This window comes from Lepidothrix coronata, unplaced genomic scaffold (genome assembly GCF_001604755.1).
Source record: "Lepidothrix coronata isolate B3197 unplaced genomic scaffold, Lepidothrix_coronata-1.0 Scaffold69, whole genome shotgun sequence".
Lineage (NCBI taxonomy): Eukaryota > Metazoa > Chordata > Aves > Passeriformes > Pipridae > Lepidothrix > Lepidothrix coronata.
Genome location: NW_016690249.1, coordinates 2,618,583 through 2,626,868, shown reverse-complemented (window position 1 = coordinate 2,626,868; position 8,286 = coordinate 2,618,583).

Below are 8,286 nucleotides of genomic sequence, written 5' to 3'. Positions count from 1 at the left end.
TAAGGATATGTGAGTTCCAAATCTTACTTCAGCAGCTGTGAATGCCTGTTATATCCTATGCAACACCTCTGACAAAATGAGAGCAGCCTACCTGGGGTACACAATAGCATTGGAGCTGTTGGAGCTGTTCTTATAGGAGGGGAAGGATAAGGGAGATGCTTTTAATTGCTGGAGGGATTCGAAGGTGGGTTGGTTGTTTTTTTATAATTAGGCTCAGCCACTGGAACATTACAAAGGCACACATCCCCCCCACTGTTGTTGTGAACTGATGGCCTCATTCCTTAGATTTTTTTACTCATGGCCCATTCTGTTAAATGACAAAAGAATAAAAGGTGGTGGATATTTTTTTTCTGAAGGATATAAGATAGTGATTCTTTTGCACCTTTTTAGCCCTGAACTATCAAACAGGTTGATTTATGCAGTTCTGCCATTGCACTTCTCAAGGCTACACACAGCTGAGAGTTGCTAGAGAAGTCTATGCTGAAGCACAGTTTCTCACCCTCAATGCCACGAAGCAGACCCCAAGAATAAGCTTTAACAGTTGGAGACCTTCTTTAAATTCTTTGTATTATATGACTAGGACCCAAGCGCTCATTTACTCACACTGAATCATGCAAAAATGTTAATTGCCTACAGATAATTGTCTTTTGCCACTTTCTGACTACCTCACCTTTTCCTCACTACTCTTATTCCCCTCCCCTGACCCCTTCTTTCCCCTTGCTAATTTTTGCAACTCTTTGGGATATGGTGCATTTTAAACTGTGAACAAGTGTGTGAGCTGCATGGAGCACAAGGCTCAGGAAAGGGTCTATTTCCCATATTCTCCCAGGAAGCAAATAAGCCCATGAGGCTTTCCCCCTTTCCACCTACCAAGCCTGTCACCAACTTTGGTGACAGACAAAACTTCCATTCCCTCTCTTGTTTACCTGCCTTGATAAAAGGCAAGTGTGCGAAAATGAAAGCTGTGTTGTGCCAGCCAGAAGCTAAAATGCGGAGAGGTCTTTCATCATGCACTTCCACAGAAGGGAGCTGCACTGAATGGCTAAGGCAAGTTAGAACGCCACAATGCGGGTACTTAGCAACTTGGCAAGTAGTAAGGGACAGGAAGGAGATCAGCCTGTGTTGTATAATCATCTCTCTGTAATATTATAGAAATCTATTTTATCTGGCAATCACCAAAACATTTTTCTTATCCTTTCAAAATATTGAGTGAGTTCGCAAATGACTTTCAATAACCGATCTGTATTCATTTTCTTTTTCTAAAATAAACTTGTCTAGGAAAAATAATGAATAACACATTCATTACAATAGAAGGTTTTAGAAGACATAGTCTGCCTGATACATTTCTTTACATCCAAAGAGTGTGGTAAGATAAATTCCATTTTCGGGTTTCTGAATGGTATTACAGTCCCATTAATTTCAATAGCTAAGCCACAGTAAGAAACACTTCCTGTAAACTATTCTAGTTGTTTTGATGTAAAATAGGAAAACTTATTGGAGATGAAAATGTCATCTGTGCATTTTTTAGGAGTTTTTCATTATATTCTGCAATTTTGATTTTTTTCCCCAGTTCATCAAAGCATAAAACCCTTGTGTCTGTGACAAATAATAGCAAACAGTGTTTGCAGAAAACTTTGATTCCAATCTAACTAATGTCATCTAACTTTGCCCACCTGTTTTAGAGCTGCGGGAAGCATAAATTACCTTCTGTGTTGCATACAAGATACTAAATATATTCATTATCAGCACAAATCAAGCAATTAAGAGAAATATTTTGAGAAACAGTAAAAAGCACTACAAAAGTCTCATATTTGCAACTTTATATCCTAACCCAGAGAGAATATGGATTCTCCTCAGATGCAAAATGAGCATGTGGTATACTACTATAAGACATATATACTACTAGGAACACTGTGAAGCCCACAGCTTCCAGTGACCTTGAGGAGATGTAACATCATGCACCACATCTGTATATCTACAGGAATTAGGGAAAAACATAAGTGAGCTCCGATGTCTCTAATTACTAATAGTGGATGGGTATAAGCTTCTACATCTTTGGTTGCAACTGTTTGACTTGCAGACCTACTTGAGAAAAGAGGTGTTCCCAGTTCTACTCCACTAGAGAGAATTATTAGAAAGAATAAGTTCATAGAGTTTTTCTCAACTTGCAACAAATTTAATGAAAACTATAGTTGGTGGAAGGTTTTCATTACTTTTTTTCACACACTATTCCTACTTTCTGTTTCCTTCTCAACAGTCCAGAAATCAGATTTCTGGCATTAACACAAAACTAACCTGATGGTCCTAAAGATATTTAGAGTGCAGTCTTATCTATGCATTGTGCAGTATTTTCTTGGCTACATTCAGCATAAAATATCTGTGAGGTATGGAAGCAGAACTAATACCATTGGTATCATATCTGGGAGATACAACAGTTTCAAATCCAAGAGCATTGCTTATCATCTGATATTTCTGTGGTTTTGCTACCCTGATCTTTCAAAGGGAATGCAGATAGAGTAGATCCTTCCAACTAGTGCAAACACACACAAAAAGCATCTGTGGGACACTGCACAGCCTCATGACAAGAGAACCTCATCATACCTGAGGTCAAGGACACATTTCTCTTCACCCTGATTTTATTTTGGTGGAAATTCATAAGAGCAACAAGCCTCACTTAAAAAAAAAAAAAAAAATCCAAAAACCTAAACACAACAGAACAAAGAGTTTACAGGCATGTTTAAGTCACAAACAGAAAAAAAAATCCAGCTGTAACTGAGGACCGATTGAGATGAATTTTTTTGGCTGGCTTGCTCTATTTTCTGCATCTTAAGAAGTTTATTCAGCCTGACTGGAACTGAGTTTGTGAGAGGAATCAAGGAATATGATCAGTATCACTGGGTAAACAGAAAAATGAGTTCTGACTAAACACCTCAAACACCTCCTGTGCAACAAAATACACTTCGTCTTTTCATATGCCCTTTAGATTACAATAGAAGTGTATAATTATTTATAATGCAGAGTACAGAGTAACATCACAATATTTATGTTGGAACGGGCATCTACACCCACTGCTCAGGGCTTCAAATTGGGAGAAATTTGCACAGGGCCTTGTCCAGTTGAGTTTTGAATACTTCTAGGGAGGCACATTCCACTTGCTCTCTGAGCAATCTGTCTTCCCCTTCAAACAGCCAAAAAAAAAAAAAGCATATATGAAAGGAACTAAATTTTTCTCACATTTGCACAGTGATGCTATTTTACTGCAAATAATCAAGAAATAGTAGAAATGCTATTGTAAAATGCATTCAATTACATTAATTATTAATATACTATTGCATTGTCTCATATTTACCATGGAGAAACTCAAGATTTAATTGGAAGCAATGATAAATTCTGCCCTGTGTGCCTATGAGGTCTCTCTGTTGTGTTGTTATATCCATCGTCTGCTCCCAGAGTTCATCTCCACAGCACTGAAAGGTCTCTTTTTTCACGCTAGCTAATAAGAAAGACAGACTATATTTTAAGACACTAACTTTCAAAGTGAACTCTTCTGGGAAGGTCACACACCATTTTGCTGAATTGGAACTTGTTAAAATCCAAAAAGTAAACACAATGCCTCTGTAATCAGAATTATCACACTACCAAAATCTGCTCATTCCTGGAAACTTCCATGAATAGCTTGACTCATCTCTGAAAACACCTGGAGCACAAGGCCTCATTTTTGGAGCTACCTAGTGTTTCATTAGGGAATACTGAGCACCTCCAGCTGATGGTGAGCCAATGGAAAATGAGTGTACTCACTGTATGACCATAAGTCTCCCAAACAGTATTTTGCTTGGAACAGTCCAAAATTATTAGTTTCTAAAAGAAATATCTTTGTGTGTTTGCTGCAAGCAAAGTCTCTTAATGGTGTATCACAATCCTAATTTCCCATTTAAATTAATGGAATAGTAGCAATATTTACTTTAATGGCTCCCATAATATGCAGTATCATTTCTTGGATAAGTTACTTCCCACAGCTAATCTGCTACTGCACAAAATTATACCAAAAAACTATTTATTGTAATGGTATTTAATGAAAGATATTTAGTTCTGCTCTGTACTTCTTGGAAAATCTGCCAGTCTTCTATCCAGCAAAGGGCCTGCCTTTATTATTACATAATAAAAGAGGAGAGTGGTTTTATAAAATTTATGGGATTTTGCTGTCTATGTTTTGGTTTCTTTGTTTACTGTTAGAGTTCCTGCTGCCATGTGTGATGCTCAGAAAGTTGCTACTATAAGAGAATATGTTGTTCACATATTAGCACTTATTTGTGTTAAGAATAGAGGAAATGCTTGAAATATATATGCCAAAATAACACAAAGATCTTCCAGCCTAGGATAAACAGCTACAGGCACTGGTCAGTAGTGGTTGCTTTACTATAATAACTGGAACTTAATTGCTCATCACCCTGAAAGATATGGAGCAGACTCTGTGATCACAGATAAAACATGAGACCCAAAGTAGCCATTTCTGGAGTGGTTTTCTTCATCAGAATACACATTGCATTAGCAGTCACATGGAAAAAGAGCTAGGAAGCACTGAAAAGAACCAAATTTATATCGTAAGTTCCCTCAAGACTTTGAATGTCATCTTGAAATGAATCATTGCACACTTAAGTTATTGTTATACTGGCAGGCTCCAGTCAAATGAAGGCCTATTTCTGTCAGGTTTTACCATTCAAGAAATCAGTATTCTGCTTGTAAATTCATAATCCATACATGATCTAGAGCTATTTGGCTTCAGGCTATTTGGCATGAAAGTGCTATTTTATGTTAGTGGTCTGCTCCCCCTTGAGCTGGAGGCAGTAAACAGATGCCCAAGGACTTAATGAGAAAATGAACGAGAGACAAGAAACATATTCAATGAGACTTGTTCAATCTCTGATTTATTGATATGGCGGATTGGAAGATGCAGGGATCCTACTGGGACCACTGAAAGTAGCATGCAATGTAACATCATCATCTCCCTCTATTCGAAGTACAAATTTGCTATGTGACTAAATCAGCTAGAAACGCATACACAGCACACACACTGCCTTTCTTCTGAACATGACCTTCTTAGAGAATTCCTTATTAAACACCTATTATACATGTGGAAACTGATGGACAACATATCCTAACATAGCTACTCAAAGTTAGTGTTCACAGAGTTAGAACATTATTCAGTTGGTTCTAATTTTCTTCCACATTCAACCTTTAGTTCCAAGACATTCCAGATACAGAACTGTTCATTAAAAAAAAACAAATAAAAATCCAAACAAACAAAAACCCCAACAAAACCAAACCAAAACAAAAACCAACCAATCAAACAAAAACAACAAAAAAACCAAACAACAACTCTTCTGCCTTTGTCTCATAGCAGAGATGAACGAAGCCTAGGCAGACACTAAAGCAGATCTGAAAATATCAGGTTTATAAGTCATTATCTCAGAGACTTGCAAATATGCAAGGCAGGATCCTTACTGCCCTGTGGAGCTCAGCTGCAGAAGAAGGGAACAGGTAAAGTGCTTCATTTTCACTGCAGCCTGTCTTATTTATACACTAAAGTTATGCTGTGGAGTTTTAAGACGTACCTTTGAGGCATCCATATGTTCCTAGAGATTAAGGAAACTGGATGCAGTAATAAATTCCCTGCTCATTTGACTCCATCCAAGTCAGCAGAATTAAGCCAGCAGAAGTTGCTGCCTATAGTTTTTAAGGTCAGGAAGATCCCAACGTGCTGGGCTCCTACATGACACATAGCACAGAACATCCTGCCTGCAGAAGACATTTTTCTTTCTGCTAAACAAGCTACAACTGTCAGCCCAAGTATCCCTGTGCATTTCGGAAGGATGTGTACTCTTGATTATGATTCCCGGGCAGTTTTGATTTTGACATTTTCCTAAGTGAATTATTCTTTTGATTATTAATCAGTGTGATTGTTAACGTGTTTCATTTTACTGTCAATTTTAATTTTTAACGTATTTAATAACTGCAGACTCACCATCTCAGAAATGGGGTTGGAAGAGAGTTGTACTGATTCAGAGTTAAAATAACAAACAGTTATAGCATAAGCTTATATATATGAAGACTTTGTAGTTGGAGAATGTAACAACTTACATTACAGAAGGGAAATCACAGCACTCACCAGTTTACTATACACAGTTCTTATGAGGACTCTGTGGAAAGTGAATTTACCTCATTAGGAACAAGGAAGCCATAAAAAGCATGCGATCAAAAAAACCGATTTTGCTGCAAATAGATCATAAAATAATGACCGCTGTCAAAAAGTGTAGAGATTGCAGCTCTTGACACATGGTTATTACTTATGAAATTAAAATATACATATTTACTCAATAGAGAAAGAGCGTACTATTACCATGAAAGCCGGATGTTGTTGTATCTAAGCATCAGTATTATTTCTACACCTACAACTCACTTGTAAAGTTTTTATAAAAGACATGTTATCAATAAAATTTCTGATATTTTCATATTTCTCAAATCCTGTGTAAAATATGTTCAATATCCTGGCAACAACTTGTACAATTTCCTCCTTGCTTCCCTAGAAGTATAATTTTAAATGGGACTTCTAATTAGGTCAAACACGTTAAAAAAATCTGAAAAGGCTGAAATCCTGCCTAAATGAGGACAGTTCCTCTTTGATGTGGTAATTATGTTTTGGTAGAACTACAGCAATAATTCAGAAACCTGAAGAGCAGAGGCAGAAAATATTTGAATGGTCAAATGTTTTATAAATGTACTGAGTAGAAAGGAAGAAGAGGTAGAAAAAAAGACAGAAGGTTAAAGACAAGAAAGGAAGAGATGACAAAATACTGTGAAGGAGAAAAAGAAAGCAAACAAAATAAAGGAGGGAGAGACAAGGAAAAAAACAGCAATGTGAGAAAAGGAAAAAGGGGGATATAAGGAAATGATATCTGGATGGCAAAATGGAAAGTGAAATGAGGTGGAAGCATATGACAAGAAAAAAAAGTGGAAAATTAAGTTTACTTTTAAAAAGTGTGTGTGTCAGCCATAGCAGCATTGGCAGGTGAGGAAATTCAAAGCAACAATAGCTCAGGTGACAATTATCTGCTAAAGCAAGGTTCTCAGTACCTTCTGTAGGAAAACTAATAAATTGTCCGGATAACCATCAGCGTATGCTCAGAGCTTGACTGCAGGAACTTTTGCCATCCTTTACAATAATACAGTCTAACAGCATCTGCTTGAGGTAAGGATCATTTCTTGTCATTTCTCCACTGAACAACCAGCGATATGGGAACATAGTGGATTTTTGTGATTCACATAACATCGTGCAATATGTTTTGCTGTTGCCAAAATCAGAAATCTGATCCAATAACTCCCAGGCTTCCAGCTCATGTTCACAGTCTGTAAAATATCTCTTGGAATCATCACAGGACAATGAGAAGATTGCTAGCAGGCAATCTCATCAGCAAAACCATCTAATACATGCAATTTAAAGATTCCTTTCTGTGACACCAACTACAGTAATTATCTAAGAATGGTGCTGTGTGAAAAATACATAACAAATTAGCAGTATCGAAAGCTTAAAAACACTGCCAGGCAACCATGGGTTTGCATCATTCAGAGATTGCTTTGTGCAAAGGCACTTTATTCTGACTTGGATGATTACAGCCTTTCTCCATCACCCATACACATTAGGAACTGAAAGTTGGGTTACCACCTGCCTGCTCCATTACTAGCAAGACAATTCCTGCTTTTCATATTTTGTTTTGCATACTCTGTGCTGGTGCCCAAGAGTGGGAGAAGAGAAAATTCAAGTGAAGCCTAATTGCCATTTCTTTATGATTTGAGCTGGAAAAACTGTTGCATAGAAATCAGAAAAATGCTCAGTATCCCTGGGATGTGAATATTAGAAAGCTAAACATTTGAAACTAGGCTGTGTGTACATTCTTCTTCCATCTCCTGAATAATTATTCTGAAAGATGTTTGAAATGAGAAAAATGGGACATCTCTCCATACCAGAAATTACAACATTAGTTGAAATAGTTTCCTGTTATTACTTTTGTTGTCACTTTCATTAAGGTTTTTGTAATGCTTTTGGATTTCTTTCAGTCTCATCATGTTGAATGCTTTTGAAAATTGATATGAAAATTCTGATAAACTTGAATTTCATACAGGTGCAATCATGGCTTAGCATGTTGAGACTTTAGGCTTGTGTCTGCCAAAGCTTAAGGGAAAAGCAACAGTGATCAGCATGGACAAGAAGACAAACTCCATTTGGACAGT